At 46.4% G+C, this 19,225-nt stretch overlaps 1 pseudogene; it reads right to left on the reverse strand.

Annotated features, from left to right (window-relative positions):
• Positions 1-17,408, reverse strand: part of LOC144934685 (von Willebrand factor A domain-containing protein 5A-like) — a 35,653-nt pseudogene extending 18,245 nt beyond the window's left edge.
• Positions 17,409-19,225: the final 1,817 nt, after the last annotated feature.

Consider the following 19,225-nt stretch of genomic DNA (forward strand, 5'->3'; position numbering starts at 1 on the left):
TCAGGACGCTGATGCAGGCATGAGCTTCTGGGATGGTTTTTGTTGTTGTTGTTGTCCCATCTACAATATGGGATGATTGCTGTGCCTCACCTTTGCCTGAAGCCGGTTGGAGCTTGTGACAAACTCTGACAGGCCCTTTCCAACGCGTGCTACCTCCTTAATGAGCTGCGTGGATACATCTCGTCCAATCCCAAACGCAAAGCACCTGTGCACAAGCGACATCAACGCAAGTTTAAAGCAGTCAGTGCTCATATTATTATTTTTGTCCGGTAATCTATTTGCGTAAAAATAAAAATGGGTGTTCAAGAGTGTAACATTTTTGGGGCTTAAACGTATCGCAGGTTTAAAACACGGGGAGTCAACGGGAAATGCGGTTATCGTTTAAACGAGTGTTCGCTTAACGAGCAATTTTCACAAAACATATATCGCTCGTTACAGCTAGACAACACGCCTGTATTTGATCACTGCGCTGGTAAAAATGGCGCAGGGAAGATGGCGCCAACGTACATTTTTTGCGCTGCCTTCTATTGCCCATTGGTGCCAGCAAGATGTGCGCACTACTTGAACATATTGGCACAAAACAGAGGAAAGTGAAAACAAATGACGAAATGTGCAGTGGACACCTACGGGGCTATCTGCCCATGAATCGTGATGATGATGACGATGCCCTCTATTGCCCACGACGCCTACTGCACCAGTTGTTGTGCTTGGAGGTTCGCCGATGTATGTATGTTGAACTTCTTTCGCGCCATACGTAGCAAACCGTAATAATCGGAGGTGCGGGGGAATGACAACAAACTTAAAAAAACAAGCAGTTCCAAGCGATATCCAGGATCCACCCAGTTTAGCTTCCAAAGTCTGGCAGTTTTGGGTGCATTGCAGTGGCGGCTCGTCAATAGAGGGCGCAGGGGCGCCGCCCCCATCAAGATTCAAGAATATACATATACAAATTCTAGATTTGAAGCTTTCGTGACTGCAAGGAATCATCTTCTTAGGTTTTTTCGGTAAAGTCACGTAGAAAGTAAAATAAAATAAAAACAAAAATCACGACGTTTCGGAGGCAACACAAGTCTCCGTCATCAGGTGGGACCGTCACAGCCAGATTAGCTGTATCAAGTGAGGCAATGATTCAAGATGTAAAACCTTAAAAGCGAGTTGAGGGGGGAGGGAGAGGGAGGGGGGAGCTCATCAGACTATGGTAGCCAATGAAAGGAACGTATCGGGAGGGAGGGGGGGCGGGGGGGGGGCGAGGCCAAAAGGGTGGGGGACGGACGTGGAAGCGCTTGTGCGCAAGCGGCCAATTACTGCACACGCCAACACAATGGAGAGAGAGGGGGAGGGGGGGTCTGATACACATGATAGACAAAAGAACGAAAATGCCCATGTTTATACCGATGCTGGCTGAACAATGAAGAGAGTACTGTTAAATAACTGGGGATGTTAACACTCGGTAAAGTACAGTAAAATAGTGCCTGTCAGATAAGATGGTCCAAAAAATGTTTGCCTCACCAACACCTATTTTACCTGGAATGGCACCTTCTACAAACAGAATGAGGGTACCCCTATGGGCTCCCCTTTGTCACCAGTTATAGCCAACATATTCATGGAAAAGTTTGAATCAGACGCCATCCAGACATCCACCCTGCGTCCTTCCCTGTGGAAGAGATATGTGGATGACACTTTCGTCATCTGGCCACATGGCCTCCCAGCATTGAACCACTTCTTGGACCACATCAATTCTAGACACCCATCCATCAGATTCACCATGGAAGTGGAGAAAGACGGTAAACTACCATTCTTGGATATTCTGTTTGAGAGGAGTCCTGACGGTTCCTTGGGACATTCTGTCTACAGAAAAGCCACCCACACAGACTCCTACTTGAAACCGGATTCCCACCACCACCCATCTCAAAAGAACTCTCTCATCAAAACGCTATACCACAGAGCACATGGCATTTCTGACAAACACCACCTGACCGGTGAATTAAGACATGTACATCGGGCCCTCAGGATGAACGGATACTCTGACCGTACTATCCGCCAAGCTGTCTCTCCCACCACACAGAAACAGCCACATGAAACTCCGACCAAAACCATCACGTTACCATACATAGCTGGCATGACCAAAAAGATCTCCAAAATTCTAAACAAACATAAGATCCAAGTCCGATTCAGTACAGTGCATAAAATTCGTGATCTGATTCCATCCGTGAAGGATGTCGTTCCTGACTTACAGTATCCTGGAGTCTACAAATTGAGTTGCATTTGTGGTGATTGCTACATTGGAGAAACGAAACGTCATGTTTCTGATCGTGTCCGCGAGCACAAGTCAGATCTGAAACACGGCAGAACTGATTCTTCTGCCGTGGCCGATCATTGCTACAACTCGGTGGGCTCTCATGAAATTGTCTTTTCCGAGACCAAGGTTCTCTGCAAACCTCCCGGCTACCATCAAAGGTTTGTACACGAAGCCATACAAATATACAAACACAGACATAATTTCAACCGTGATGATGGGTACAAACTTAGTAATCATTGGAAAGATGTTATCAACCACGCAAAAAAGACTTAATCACAAATTTTTTGGACCATCTTATCTGACAGGCACTATTTTACTGTACTTTACCGAGTGTTAACATCCCCAGTTATTTTAACAGTACTCTCTTCATTGTTCAGCCAGCATCGGTATAAACATGGGCATTTTCGTTCTTTTGTCTATCATGTGTATCAGACCCCCCCTCCCCCTCTCTCTCCATTGTGTTGGCGTGTGCAGTAATTGGCCGCTTGCGCACAAGCGCTTCCACGTCCGTCCCCCACCCTTTTGGCCTCGCCCCCCCCCCCCGCCCCCCCTCCCTCCCGATACGTTCCATTCATTGGCTACCATAGTCTGATGAGCTCCCCCTAAGTTTGTACCCATCATCATTTTCGTTCTTTTGTCTATCATGTGTATTAGACCTCCCCTCCTCCTCTCTGCCCATTGTGTTGGCGGGTGCAGTGGCTGGTCGCTTGCGCACAATCGCTCCATTGTGTTGGCGTGTGCAGTAATTGGCCGCTTGCGCACAAGCGCTTCCACGTCCATCGCCCACCCTTTTGGCCTCGCCCCCCCTCCCTCCCGATACGTTCCTTTCATTGGCTACCATAGTCTGATGAGCTCCCCCCTCCCTCTCCCTCCCCCCTCAACTCGCTTTTAAGGGATTACATCTTGAATCATTGCCTCACTTGATACAGCTAATCTGGCTGTGACGGTCCCACCTGATGACGGAGACTTGTGTTGCCTCCGAAACGTCGTGATTTTTGTTTTTATTTTACTTTCTACGTGACTTTACCGAAAAAACCTAAGAAGTACATATACAAAAATTATATAAAAATACATAAATAAAATATTTTTTTCATACGATGTGCCGGCTGGTAGTAAGAAAAGCATCAGCATTTAATAAAAACTGGCTTTAATCGGTCAACTATTTTCTATGTTTTTCAATGTGTTTCATGCGGGGCGCCGGACAAATGGATGTCTATGTGAGACTTTTAATTTTCGGACAGCATGTGACCTGAAGCTGGTCTCTAATTGGTTTCTTAAAGATTCTCCTCGGGGCGCAAGTCGTTGCGTCCCTGGCCAATCAGAATTGGATACATGTTATTTTATCCAATCTGATTGGTTCTCGTCACCTGTCATTCAAATTTACGCTCTGGGCCACTACTGCGAGTGCGCAGGCGACACCACTTCGACACTTGCTAGGCTGATCAAATTTTTTGTGTAAACAATGGCAGCAGTTCATCCAAATTCTGTAATTTATTTACAAAAAAACCCTTTCACAAGGCTTTCGCTGGAAGAAATAAAAAAGATAAAGGATCTCGGACCGGACCAACCCGATTTACAAATCCAGCAGCAGGCCAGTGACAGAGGACGAAGCTACACACGAAGCTTCACCCGCGCTTGTTATGAGAAACGGAGGTGGCTGGCTGGATGTGATGTTAGCAATTCTCTTTTTTGTTTTCCCTGTCTTTTATTTCAAAGTGTCGGCACTGAAGTTTTGTGGACAACGACGGGGGTAAGAGACCTCAAACATCTCTCTGACAAATGCAAACGTCATGAAAGTAGCCGCAGCCATATTGATAATAGCATGAAACTAACGTTTTTATGTTCAAGTAGGAAACATGCTTTTTGGTACTTTGGTCTGAAATGTATATAAAAGAGAAACATTTATGTTCAAGTAGGAAACGTGCTTTTTGGTACTTTGGTCTGAAATGTATATAAAAGAGAAACATATATGTTCAAGTAGGAAACATGCTTTTTGGTACTTCTTTTGGTCTGAAATGTAAATAAAGATCATCAAAATTTATATTCAAGTAGTCAAAATGGTTTTTGGTACTGCTTTATATTTATTTGCCCCCCTCAATAAAATAAAAAAAATGCGCCCCCCCAAAAATAAATATCACCAGCCGCCACTGGTGCATTGTGAGTGATTTCGACGGAGGCTGTCAACGGTCTCCAAATACGTTTCCAACCATTACATAATGGTTGATGCGTGGTAGATTACCTGTGGTCCATGGAGTGATTTTTCACCTTTTCTATAACACCGTCTGTGTTCCTAACCATCCCATCAGTCAGCAAGAAGAGCTGCAATTACACGAGGCAAGAAAAGTCATCATAACTAACGTCACCGCATCACGTGACTGTGATGGAATAACTGTGATGCATTTCAACGCTGGCTAGTAAGCTTCATTCGTAAATTAAAGGGGACAAGTTTGTTTGTCAGTTAAGGATCTCAGACAAGATTCTGCGAAAACCAGCACAGGTGGCGACCCAAGCTCTCACGTGTACCTTGCGGGGGTGCTCCGGCTTGCAGGGCTGTCTGTAGATGTCCGCCAGAGGCTCCAGGATATTTGTCCCACCCATGTCGGCGTCCGTGCCCTTCACGTGTGCCAGAGCGGCCTCCATTGTCTGCTGGTTGTACGGCGTGCTCTCGCTGAGAACATTTTGCATGGAAATTAATTTTGGATTTGGAATCTGCTGCGTTCGGTTTCGTATAATAAAAGGTGGTAAGGTGGATGGGTGGGTGGTGAGCGCACAACACTATAAATCGGTGACCCCAATTCGATTCTCGGTCAAGGCGAACACTATTGGCAAGTGATACCAGAACCGGTTTAGACCTCTCTCCCTCCACCAATCCAAATTTACGGACATTGTGAAGTTTGGTCACGTAAAACCACCCTGCCCAAGGGTATTAGGCCTACTCTTCCATGCCATTCAAGCATCTTTGGAAAAGGTGGGAGTACCCATACTTTACCCCACCGCACACAACCTGCCAATTGACTAATGGTGGTATCCCCATTTATGCTGCTGGGTGGACCAAAAGTGGGGGGGCGCGGTGAAGAAACTTGCCCATTGACTCAACTGCCATGCCAGGAGATCAGATCGGGCAGGCGACGTGTGGGTTGGTAACCCAATGTGCTTGGAATCATCCCTTTACCGAGGAAAGCCTTGCTCTCGATAATATTAACCCTTTCACATTCTGATGGCGTACGTGTACATCATCGGTCTTCTGAATCAGAAGTAAAGGCCGTGCGGGAGGGCGTGTGGCACAGTTTGGCGCCAGCTATCATAGAGTGGGGTCGTGTCGTTACAGTTCGCTGCGGTGAGTGCAATGTCTTTTAAAACAGCAGTGCTACGCTTCTCTAAATGAAATTAACGCCGATCCGCTTGCGCGTTCCGAGATTCGGCGGTGAACGGGACACCCACCTTGCAACTTGCAGGCGTCTAGGAACGGGAAAAGGTGAATAACAAAGGAGACTTCCCACACGTCCAGAAGTGTCAGCCATGTACCCTCTAGAGGGGACCCCTTGAGCTTCCGCTAGCAGAGGCCCTTCCTCCAGCGGTGGCACGAGCGAGCAATTCCAGGGATGCACCTCTACCCTTTAGGAAATCAACCCAGACTGACACGGGCTATCAGCCCCTGTGCCGTTTTCCCACGTGGTTGGAACTTTACGTGATGCTGCAGGACTGACGTGCTGCTGAAATTACCATATACATGACATTTTATTTTTACTCCAAACAAGTTTTGCTAATTTTATTTCCTTCGCGCAACAAACTTACCCAAAAAGGGATATGTATTGGGTGCCAAATCTGTAGATGTTGAATAAACAGCCCATGGGAAGACTCTTTATGAGCAGAATCAACGTTTCCTACAGACACAATACGGAAATACAAACTCGGCGACAAACACTCACATTCAAATAATTTGTGCATTTGTTATTCGCCTCACTAGCAGGTGCTATGCTTCGCAGGCGGATACTCCGGTTTTGCCCTCCACGTTTAGAATCAACACGCGTTGAGAGTATTTGGCTGCTATAAATGTCCAGGTGATAGGCCACTTCGTTTAGCTATCATTTGTTGCCAGGTCGCTTCTGAAAAATGGCTATATAGCTCAGTGGGCCTTACCTGGTAAAAGAAAAGTTTAAATCGTTTTAAATAATCTGCAGTAGATTCACAGTAGGGGGCGATGTTGCCATGTGATTTTACGCAATGCAATTTGAGAGTAATTTTCAAAACTTTGGACTGACTGCGGCACATATGGGCTAATCTTCATTATTATGAGCATTAAGTGTGTTAACAGCCATATCACTGCTCACTGAAGCTAAATGTTTAACAAATTGTGAATTACATATATATATTTTACTTGTGTGCCACCTGGCGTCATATGGTGCAGTGGTTGATAGTGGTTGATAGAGACTAACCGGTATCTGCTTCTCAGTGTTCGTGGATGCCATTTATTCTAATGAAGGCTTCTCCTCAGACCTCATTTGCTGCTGTATATGGCTGCACTACACCTGGAGCTCCACAACCCTAGACCAGAGCCCGTAAGCCAGTATTTTCAGCTGGCTTATTATACTCATGACACGACACGTCTCCCACGATGAGGACATGGGACTGGAACTGACGGCAGTAGTGAGGAATTGTGCTGCTCCATTGTCATGGCATGTGACAGGAGAAAGTGAGCACGTATATTTCGGTAGTAATGTGCATAATAATGAGGATTGTTTGGAGGCCTAAGAACTCGCCGCATTAATAGGGTGGGTTTTGCGCAGCACTGGCATGGTTCATTTGTACAGTGGAAATGAGATCCAATTGACTTACTTAACGTGATATATTCATGTGGACCTGACAATATTCCGGAGGAGTGTGGTACCTTGGCATTTGCGATAGGCTGACCCCACATACTGCCTGAGCAGTCGATGATAAAAATGAACTCCCCATGCTCGGAGGTTGGCACTGCAGTCTGCTCCATATCACCCGGGAAGAAGTTCAGCATAGCCACGGTGTCCGCCAAGAATGAGACCTCTGGGAAACAAATACCAACGTCATCATAAGCAGCAATATCGGAATTAGCGTCAACATTATGACTATCACCAGCACCATCACCACAATCTCGCCCAAACCACCATAAAAAACACTTTTGCTGCCATCATAACCAACCATCACGAACATGACCAATACCACCACAAACAATTCTTATGACCATCGCCGCGAAAACTACCAACGACCCCATTGCCTCCACCACCACGTCAGCAATCTTCATAGTCACTACTACCACCTAACTAAACCACCATTAGTATCACCAACAGAACTAATGACACTATCAACACCGCAAAACTAACAACGCAACACGTCAACTCTGACAGGAAGTTACGGAACATACCAGGTGTTATGGGTTAACCGAGTTGACTGGCAGTGACTGGCAGATACTCCTCCGTCTCGCATTGCTATTGGAGATTGGCTGCGTCTAACTGCCCAGTAACATCATTCATGAGCCCCCTCTACGGCGGCTGATTCTGGTGCCAGTCATGACTGTACGGTACTGGCACCAGCGGTCCTCCTGTATTATACCAGCCCACCTCTTGCGTGCTTCAAAAAACACACGTAAAATTATACTTCGTAAATCGGAATGGCTTTTCCCATGAACTTCACACTGAACTAAAAATTAGAGATGTGTTTCGGACGGTCATTCCAACTCTACTCCTAACCTAAAAATATACACCTATTTCACTTTTACAATACAAAAATTATATGAATACCTCTTCAGGGAACTTACAAAAGGATCTACATGTTGGCATGACTGAATCTAAACTAAAACTAGGAACTAAATTATGTTTTATTTTACCAGGTAATGCCCACTGAGCTATAGAGCTCATTTTCAAAAGCAACCTCTCTATCAAAAATAGCGCAACGAAGTGGCTTATCATCATGTGGACATATTATAGCAGCTAAATACTCTAAATGCGTGTTGATTCTAAATGTGGAGGGGAAAACCAGAGGACTTGGAGAAAAATCCACGCATCCACGGGGAGAACATGCAAACTCCAAGGCGAGGTAGTTAACATCTCGTCAAAGTGGCGTGTGATGTACGAAGTTTAAGGAAAACATCTAGAGATGCCTGGATGGATGTTGTCCTCTTTGGTGTGGTATAGCGCCTTGTAACACTGCAGGGCACTCTCCATCGTCCGAGAACAATGAATGCCACGTTCCATATTTGTGTCGTCTTCTTTAAGGATGTCTATAGCTTATTCGACAAAACTGGACACATTTGACTGCTATAGACGATTTTTTTTTTTATCTCATTATGGAGTAGATGGGTGTAAATAGTTTAAGTGATAATTGTGTTGAAAATTTATTTTGTCATTCAACCGGCACCGCACTGTACAGATACAGTGGCACTGTTACGAAAGCATGGCGTAGCCTCCAGCACAACCATTATAGAGGTTGCACTCATTACATTAAAAGGTCGCACTCATTACACACAAAATGCTTGCCACAAATGAACGACAAAACCTTGCTGATCTCCTCAAAGAGCATAAACCATCACGCAAACTCTGGTCATCCTTGCAGTGGCTTTTAGCTAACCATCGAACAAAGACAGTCACCGCTTCTGCGGCCGTCTGGAAAGCTCTTCCTTCCGTTGTTATGAAGCCACTGGAGCTATGCACTTTTAGTCATCTAGATTGAAAACTAATTTCTTTAAAACTGCTTTGTGTTTAAGTTTGTTGTCCTTCCCCTGCACCTCCGATTAGCACGGCTGGCTAAGTACGGTACGAAAGTAGTTCAACATTCTTCATACGAACATACATACAAGCACAACACCATGCGTAGTAGCTTTTAAAATGTGCCTACTATTAAGCCCAAGAGGGACGAGGGCCTCCTGCTGCGAACAGACACCAGTGGGGGTTGCACCGCCTTGCTCCATCGCATCGCTCGTAGAAGCCAAATGCATTTCCCCCGACCACCACGCGCTCACCTGACACTGGTAGGCCAGGCTCCACGAGTGCAAAAGGTTGATGTTTCTGCTCATAGCTAATCAGGACCTCAATGTCGTGATCAAACCTGAAGTCTCCTTCCAGAGACACCTGTTGGGGAGTTCAGAACACATGGTCACTCTTTTCAGGGTTTGCTAGATGACACACTTTTCTCAACATATCAGAGTGAATAAACACATTATAGGCAGTACACAATATGAGAGACAATGGTGTGTAGCCATCATAAGGCATGGTTATAAACCACAGTCGAATAACATTAACATGATATAAGTAAGCTTGCTGCTATATAGCGGTATTACATTACATCGTACAATTTAAAATCCATGATAATCGTATCATCTATATTTCTAAATATCATATTGTAATTATCATTGCTCAAGTAAATTTGTATGTATATTTAATTTCCCAACAAAAAAATATGAATTACAAAAAATTACGTCTGTTATGTATAATTTTCATATTTTGCAAAATTATATTCTTATAATGTAACAGAGAGCATGTGTATATTGTTATATGATTAGAAGAGTAATGACAGGCTTATGTTGAATGAGCTGCTGTTTAGGAAACTTTAACTTATTCGTAAATATTATTCAAAGCTCGTGAACAAAAAATAAACATGATATTGCAAAGTTATGGAAACTGATATGACGATAATCTTCCTATCATAACATTTCATGTCGCACAGTATCGTGAAAAATTATACCCTAATGATTAGTAAGTACATTGAGCAAACACATCTGAGATCCTGCATTTGGGACAGAGTAGTGGGTTAGGCATGAATTTATCACGACCTTGTAACTGTGAACGTGGTTTTTTCGAGTGCTCGGATTGATCGTCTCAGCTCACTTATTAATAGTTGCGCTATGCCTCCAACCCCCATCTGAGAATAGTAATTAGCCTTTAAGAAAACGAATGTCTGAGAATATAAAATATTCTCTTTTTTCCCCCTCTATATTTCCCCCCTTTTTAAACTTTGTCATTTTGTATTTCTCTGGTATGTGTACTGTACGCTGCTTTGAGATGCTGTGGCATATCGGCAATCCCTCGCAGTCGAGGATGATTGTCTTTCCATCAATGTCCTATCTGTGGATGCAAAGACGACAGGATTGACAGAATCTCGAGTCACAGCTCGGACGAGTGTTTTCGAGTGGGTTGGGTGCCCCTAGGTTGTTGATTTAGTCTCCAACGCACTGTTCCTGCCACTCCCTCTTTTCCTGCGCCTGTCATCATCGTATAATTTTCAAGTGCAGAGATCCTTGCAACAGCTTCTTCCACCACTTCTTCATGTTGGCCTTGAGGACATCTTTGAAGTGCCTTCTCTGCCCTCCTCTTGAGTCTTATGCCTTGACTAAGCTGGGAGAATCTGGACTTGGACATGTGGACAACGTGGCTGGCCAAGGAAAGTTTGTTTATGGTTTTTTGCTTGTGAGACGATGCTCATGTTGGTGTATCTGTCTTCCGACTAGATTCGAATAATCTTCCACAGGCAGCATTGATTAATAAACAAAACTAACACTTATTTTAGCAGGTAAGGCCCACTGAGCTATATAGCTCTTTTCAGAAGCGACCTGGAAACAAATGATAGCTCAACGAATATAATGCAGTGATGTGGCCTAGCTACCATAGGCCACGTCACCGTAATAGATTCACCGCAGCAGAATACCTGCTGAAGCGTATGGAGCAATGACATTATGGCGATAATTTTGCATGGAGTGACTTCATGCATGGTACCGTCTTCCTTGCAGATATTTGGCTGGTGCAGTGGGCGTGACGACATTACCTCTATTAACCACAGCCATGCCCCTAGATTTGCGATGTATGTACAGAATGCTGAACTTCGTTTGCACTGTGTGTAGTCAAACGTGCTTATCGGAGGTGTGTGGGAAGGACAACAAACTAAACACAAAAAGCAATTCAAAAGAAACTCGTTTTCAATATAGATTTTAAAGTGCAATGGCTTCCTAATATTGGAAGGAAGAGCATTCCAGACGGCCAAGAAGCGCAATCTAAAATTGTGGGCGATGCAGCGACCGTCTTTGTGCGATCTCAGCCGGACTCAACATTTACTTTAATATCTTTACATTTTACCCTATGGTATTGCAACGACTACTACAGTCGCAGCCTGCTGTTTCATGACGAACATTTTCCATTTATTTTCCCAGCGTGCCAGCTGAATGACGACGCAAGTTTCCTAAATCCTCGAGCAGCCCTCTGTCTGCACAAACACTATAAATAGGTACACCTTAAAATAATAAAAATAAAACATAATAAAAATAAAACATAATAAAAAAAAATTCTCACGACGTTTCGGCCACAACACAAGCAGCCGTTCTCAGGTGAAGAAACAGAGCTGTTGGAAAGACAGCGTCCCAATGAACACCGCCAAGCTTGGCAGCGTATATTTAAGCTGGGTCAGAAGATGAATCCCTGCAGTCACGAAAGCTTTAAATCGAAATTTAACCAGCACTGTACGTTTTAGGTGAGCGCAGCTGATTGGCATGGCTCCAGAGGTAGTTCAGAGGTGCCATCTTAGCCGGGCGCGGTGGTGGCTATGCACGCCTGTGATCCAGCACTGTGGAGGCGAGGGTTGGTGGACCACAGGCAGATGTTGTGAAACTCTCTTCCCATCGTCGTTGAGATGCCCATGCCCTGGCTTGCAAGGAGAATGCAGCGTGGCAAATGTGGACCCCACCTGTTCCCTCACAGTTGGTCAATCGATAGGTTGTGTGTCCAGCGCGGAAGAGTAGACCCAAAGGGGCTCTCTCGAGCTCCCTCTGGCAGAGCCCTTTCCATCAGCAGTTGCATGAACACTTCATTTCACGGCTGCAATACAGTAATACCTTTTACCAGAGAGCAGCAACTGTAAGCAGCGAGACCCACCTGGGCTGAGGTTTTGCCAGGCTCGGTGAACGTCACGGGCCCCAAGAGGTCACTGGGAGAGGAGACGTCGAGGATTCCTCCAGGGTTCTCTGCCGTGAGCGTGAAGGAGAGCGTGTATGGCACGTTCTGCGAGGGCGCCAGGTACTCCCACGGGATCCTCGAGCCTAGCAACGACAAAGCGGTGGCGTGATAGCTCTCCCATGCATTTCCGAAGTTGTGCTGCGTGTTTAGCGTGATGGTTGATGCTTCACTCTTTGTGGCAAGACCTTCTTCGCCAAGGTGGCATTCAGACGCTGTCGCCTCGACAGACCTGGTTTTCACCTGAGGACGGCTGCTTGCGTTGTGGCCGAAACGTCGTGAGAATTGTTTTATTATGTTTTATTTTATTACTTCCCTTCTACGTGACTTTACCGAAAGAACCAAGAAGAAGGTGGCGATATGTTAACTACCTCGCCTGGAATGCAGGAGGTCGTGGGTTCGATCCTGACCCTGACGCCTGCTGTATATTTGGGGTTTGCATGTTATCTCCCCGTGTTCACGTGTATTTTTCTCCGGCTCCTCCGGTTTTTCCTTCCACATTTAGAAACACACAGAGTATTTGGCTGCTATCAATTGCCACGTGATAAGCCACTTTTTAAATCCTTTATATTAAGTTCGCTTGCTTGCTTGCGTGCTTGCGTGCTTGCTTGCTTGATTACGACCGTGCAAATCTTTCGGTCGTTTTTTAACCCACTTCCCGTGATCCAATCGAGCTGACATTTTGCACACAGACTCGTTGTGCGTGACAATTAATGTTCGTGAAAAAAAAATTCCCAAAATTTTACACTGTTTATGGAAAAACTAATTAAATATTTAATTACCAATTGCTTAAGGGTGGCAGACAATCATCTGACCCATAGGTGGCAGCCATCTCAAGCCAGAGGACGAGAGGACTCTAGCCGCCACGCATATAAAGGATTTATAGTGAAAAACTTTGTTTTTACGGGTTTACTTGTTTAAGCTATCAGTTGTGGTGACCACGTTGCTTCTGAAAAAGAGCTATATAGTTCAGTGGGCCTTACCTGGTAAAATAAAGAGTTTAAATAGTTTTAAATAGTCTACAGTACATTCACAGTCGAGGGCTATGTTGCCATGCATCAAAACTTTGAACATGGGGTAATCTTAATTGCATGACGTCACGAGATATTTAACTGAATTCGTTTTTAGTTTGTAGGGTCATCACGCCCGCAGTAATACTCCAGATGGCGGCTTGATTGGCTCAGGAAGCACCACATGTTCCCAATGACGGGTGCCCGCGAATGTGGCTGAATGCTGCCATGGTAGCAATCACCGCTACGACGCCGAACCACAACGTGGCTCCAAGACCTCGCACACCCCCCACTCCGTGAGCGCAGAGGGAAGCCGGTACCGTGTGGCGAGTAGCGGGGATTGAGCACCGTGGGCAGACAGAAGCGAACGGCGCCATCCGGCCCCACGTCCAACTCCGACACAAACTCGAGCGTCAGCTCTGCCTCTTCGCCGGCGCCGAGGTTGCCCAGCACGCAGTGGAAGACGTCGCCGCACTCCTGCGACAGCTGGGCCGCCATGTGCCCCGTGGCGATGGCGTCGTCGTACTCCTCGTCGGCCTGAAAATAAGGAAACCACAACTGGAATGACCTGCAGGCCGTGCGTGCCGTGGAGTTTGGGCTTGATTAGTACGGAGCTGTGTACATCGTGTGCTCTCGTTTTACGTGGGACACTGGAGCTCATAAATACATCATTGGAAGTTCGTCGATGATAATGGATAAGTGTGGTGGTATAACTCATAAGACAAAGATCGTCCGTGTAGCCTACAACACGCTGAAGAGGCAAGCGCTGTTGGTGAGCACCTATGAAGGCGGGCATGGCCAGCACCACGCCCGGCCGCCTTTGTTTCCCCAGTGGCGATGTTTACACATCACACCAGGTGCTCACTCATTTGAGGCTCATTCGAACTCGGGGATGTCCAGAACCGGTTCAGATATTCGCCACTGTTATTGGTCGTGAGTGGAAATCGAACTCGGGTAGCCAGGTACTGCAATGCTCTCCCCACTTCATACATGTGGAGTTAAACTGAGTCGCAGATGCACTTCTTGGAGGCAACACATTTATTAATACCAACACACGGGGTACTACCCCTTATCACATTAACAACCTATGGTGGTGACCAGCAGGCTAACTACACTAATTACACGGTAACTAGCTACAACGGACCGGACCAGAGCTTGGGTCCAGGTCCACGTGTTGGTGACTCTGTAGGACGTAGAATGTAGAACGTAGATTCTTCAGTCGTGGCTGGCTCCGCCATTGGCCACGACCACCTTCCAGAATCCTCAAGCAGGATCTCGACCCTGACACGTGACCACCCCAGGCCCCCACTTGGGGGCCCTGTGTAGACTTTACCAGTCACGTGGACTTCGGGGTCAACCAGAGTGCCACGGCCTATAGTAACCCCATTCCGTGGCCGGCACTATCACACCCTATCATGTAGAGGTCGGCACTGCACGCCAAGCGTGGTGCCACTCAGCGCTCACTGAGCCCCTCTAGGGCCGGTACTATACCCACATATTTGTGGTGCCCACGATGTCAATACACCGCACGCCGTGCCTCTCTAGGGCCGGCATTACACAGTGACATCCGTGATGTCACTCCACATGTGTAGTGACATCGGGGATGTCACTGTATGGTGCCGGCCCGGGAGGGTCGTGGCGTGCGATGTTCCAACGATCGGACAGCACTGGGCGGGTTGCTGTGTGATGCCGGCTTTACTATAGCACGGCGTGCAATGCACCGTCATCGCGTACACCCCTTAGGCGGGTGTAGTACCAGCTCAAGCGGGGCTTGGTGAGCACTGGGATAGTACAGGCACTGCACATAGCATGTAGTGCGGGCTCCCACAAGGGGGAGCGTGTCAGCCCAGGGTTGCCCTGGGCCATGGCACTCTAGTTGACCCCGTAGACACGTGATCTGGAGTGTCCACAAAGAGGGCCCCAGGTTATGGGGGCTAGAGGGTGATCACGTGTCCGGGGAGAGCTCTCGAGAGGGATCTAGAGGGAGCTACAAGGCTCGAGAAGGCGGGCGGGGCTGAGGGTGGAGCAGGCCCCGACCCGGGAGGATATAAGGTGGGTCCTTGAGAGGGACCGGGGTCGCTTCATTCTACAAGCTGGAAGTTCCACGCCCTACAAGGCATCAACACGTGGCTGTAACTCCTCCGTATAGTGTAGTTAACTGGGTGGTCACCACCCTAGGCTGTATCTGGTAAAGGGACAGTTACCCCTTTGTATATATATACGTGTTATAATAAATGTGTTGCCTCTAAAGAATAACGTCTGCGAGTCAGTTGAACTCACTACACATGCAAAGACAAAGATCCCCACATAGCCTTAACAGGCTGTTGGGGTGGCCAGCACCACTCCTCCTTGGCGATGTTAACACACCGCACTAGGTACTCATTTGATGCTGAGTCGACCTAAGGGAGGCCCAGGACCGATTCAGATTATCGTCCCTGGTTTTGGCCATGAGCAGGTATCGAACTCGGCTGGCCAGGTTCGCAGAGCAGCGTAGCTCCAACTGCTGCACCACCGCTCCCCAATGCACTTGGGCGCACGCACATGCGCACAGACGCACACACGCGCATGCACAGACACGCACGCACATACACAGACACACATGCACATACACAGACACGCACGCACACAGACACGTTCGCACGCACACACACAGACACGCACACACACGCGCACCTCCGATTTTTCTTTTACTGCCGCGACGATCACTCGGTCCCCGACGCGGGCACGGAACGCGTGCACCGCCGAGTCGTCGTTGAGCGGGAAAAAGTAGGAGGGCTCGACGGGGAAGGCCTCCTTGTTGTGGTAGATCATGGAGGCCACCACGTCGGCCACGAAGCCCTGCACCAACACCTTCACTGCAACGCTTCACAGCGGCACCACTGGAAGCGACCACAGGAGCGGGAAATCATTGATCAGCGGCGGAACTATCGTTTATCGGCAGCAAAATATCCAACGTGACCGCCAACGCCATAACGAATTCGCATCACCACCAGCACCACCACCATTATAAGTAACACATCACCGTGAATAGCAGCAGCATCCTCCTCACTATTGTGACCATAACTTTCGACATTTAGAGACAAGAGAGTACTGCTTGTTGTTGAAGGCATCAGCTACTACTGGAGTAGTGGTCGTTAACCTGGGGTGCACGCACCCGCTGAGGGTGTGAGACATGGCCATCTTCTTTTTAGAAGGTAAATCATCGAAACAACGCACGGGCACAATAGTACAACTACGTTGTTTCATCAAACCCTATGTATATATTAACATTATTACATTTTTCCTTATGATTGAGAAGCCAAAGGGATGCGAGGCTGCAGTAAAGGTTTAAGAACCACTGCATTCGACCTAGCCGGGTAAGATGGCGTCGTCATTATTTTCCACTGCAACAACCGGGCCGGGGCCGTGTCAAGCCAGCCCGGGACAGCGCCAGGCAACTGAACGAGTCCGGGGATGATAATTGTTTTTTTACCCTTCTATCTGGCAACAAAACTGACACCTTTATTTACAAGGAGTCATGTTTGCATAGACCGCAATACCTGCAGTCATAATGCAAACAAAAAACATTTTAAAAAAGGTGTCAGTTTTGTTGCTAGATAGAAGGGTAAAAAAAACAATTATCATATTTTTTACTGGCAAATGAGGTTCCAATGGTGTGGGTGCTTGCCCCGAGCTCTCATGCTCTGATGGTGCGTTGTCTTTGAGTTGTGCGCCTTTTGGCGTCGTCTGGTCCAACCCATGTGAGACTAGGCTCTAGGGAAAGCTGTCTCGGGTGTGGACCAATCAACTTCAAGGACAGTGCATGCATTATCAGAGTTATGTTTTTTTGTTTGCATTATGACTGCAGGTAATGTGGTCTATGCAAACATGACTCCTTGTAAAAAAGGTGTCAGTTTTGTTGCCAGATAGAAGGGTAAAAAAACAATTATCATATTTTTTACTGGCAAATGAGGTTCCAATGGTGAGTCCGGGGATGTTCCAGTGAGAAAACGGTGTACGGGCCTACGTGGCAGAACAGCTCGTAAGTCGCCAAAGCGTTTGAGCACTGCGGTGGTGAGGTAGGTGACGAGCCACTCGTCACCGCTCACCTCTCTCCTCGTGCTCATGATGATAGACGAGGCCCCGATGCATCGTTCCGGTCGAGATCTCCGTTCAGTGCGACACCGTTGCCTGCTCAATACAGAAGTGAGTCAGCTGCGATTGTTCACACACCTTTTGAATGCGACGGGCACAACGAATCGCACGCTCACTCCTCTGCAGTAAGCCTTGGCAAGGTAAAGTAATTTACCATCTTTACCGGGTAAAAGGTAAAGGGTAAAGGTGTCGACATGCCAAGGGGTAAGGTAAAGGGTAGGGTAAAGGTAGCTCGGTAGAATTACCCGGTAGGGTAAAGGTAGTGCGAAGTATTACCCGGTAAATACGGTACCTTGTTTACCACTAAAAGTTCCGTGTCGCAGTCCGTGGCCTCCATTTAATAAGTAATTTTTTTTTTACTTTTTCAAAAACAGGCTTTTATGAAATGTACCGTACGAGTAATGGCAGGACTCCACGACTCTAGGAAGTGGCCCCGAAGCTTGCCATAACGTAAGGGGCCGTGGTTATTTACAGCCAACATCAGTTTAGCGTGGACAATTAGACCCAAGCCGAAACATAACATATAAAAAATAATGTTTAAAAACATATATTTTTTATGATAGAATATAGTGTTGTCATCAGTACGACATAAATATACCAAGTTTGCAGTCGATACCACATTGGTAAGTGGGTTAAAATTTATTTACAAGATTTGAGGATACAACGACAACAACAACAATGACAACAACAACATACAGAGTCAGTTCAAAGAAAGCGTGTAAAATTTGAATCATCGAGGGTATTCTATATGTAGAAAGCGCTCTACCTAGCATTTACCGTTATGAACCTTTTTCATGTGTAGTTCCCCAGTGATTTCCCTGTAATCAGGTAATTTGTATGGGGTAAGGGTAAAAGGTAGGGTAAAGGTCGGCTCGTTGCTTTTAACCTTTTACCTTACCTGCTAAAGGCTAAAAGGTAGAGTAGAGTGATTGTATTGAGGTAAGGTAAAAGGTAGGGTAAAGGTAGGCTCGTTGTTTTTACCTTACCTTGCCGAGGACTACTCTGCAGCCATTTCACAATGGGGGGTTTTAAAATATGGAAACGTACTCATTGTGCACACATAAGTGTATTTAAAAGCGAAATCAAATGGTATAACCTCAGTGCCGGTTTATCCTAGTAGCAAAAGTAGCTACATATGCTACGGGCCCCGCCCTTTCAAGGGCTCCCGCGCTAAATGCTTTCAAGCTATCAATTCCGATTCAATTATTCTGCACTTGCTCTATTACTATAGTACTGTACCGCCTTCAACTTTCATTAACGACTGGGTGTTTAAGGTTAGCGATTTGTCGTATTATCTGGATGTGTAGCAAATGAAAAATTACAATTTACTATGCAAGTTAAACATTTGTGTTTTAATATTTACGTGTTTTTTTTTATTTAGGGTCCCTTCATAACATATGCTACAGGCCCCGCACTAGCTTAATCCAGCACTGTATAACCTACATGTGTCTTTGAGAAAATCACCCACAATGTGCCCGCTTCCATCAGACCTCGCAAGTGGAAACAGAGTTGAACGGGTGACCCACATGCGGACAACAGCTATCGTAGACATCTGGGCAACAGAGGGCAGTGCAGCAAAACCCACTTTCTGGTACTCTTTCCGCCTTCACCAAACCGCACCGACCAGCGTGGTAAAATATGGTCAAGGAACACTGTCTGTACAGTTTGTGGAGAGTCTCTCATCCAGCAGCAGGTTGATGAACAGGCTTGTGAGGGTGGGTGGGGCTATTGCTTCTAAAAGGCAAATATAATGGGAACTCATACTCTTTGGTTCTTTCGGTAAAGTCACGTAGGTAGAAAAATAAAATTAAAAA

Source organism: Lampetra fluviatilis, chromosome 11, assembly GCF_964198595.1.
Source record: "Lampetra fluviatilis chromosome 11, kcLamFluv1.1, whole genome shotgun sequence".
NCBI classification, from domain to species: Eukaryota; Metazoa; Chordata; class Hyperoartia; order Petromyzontiformes; family Petromyzontidae; genus Lampetra; species Lampetra fluviatilis.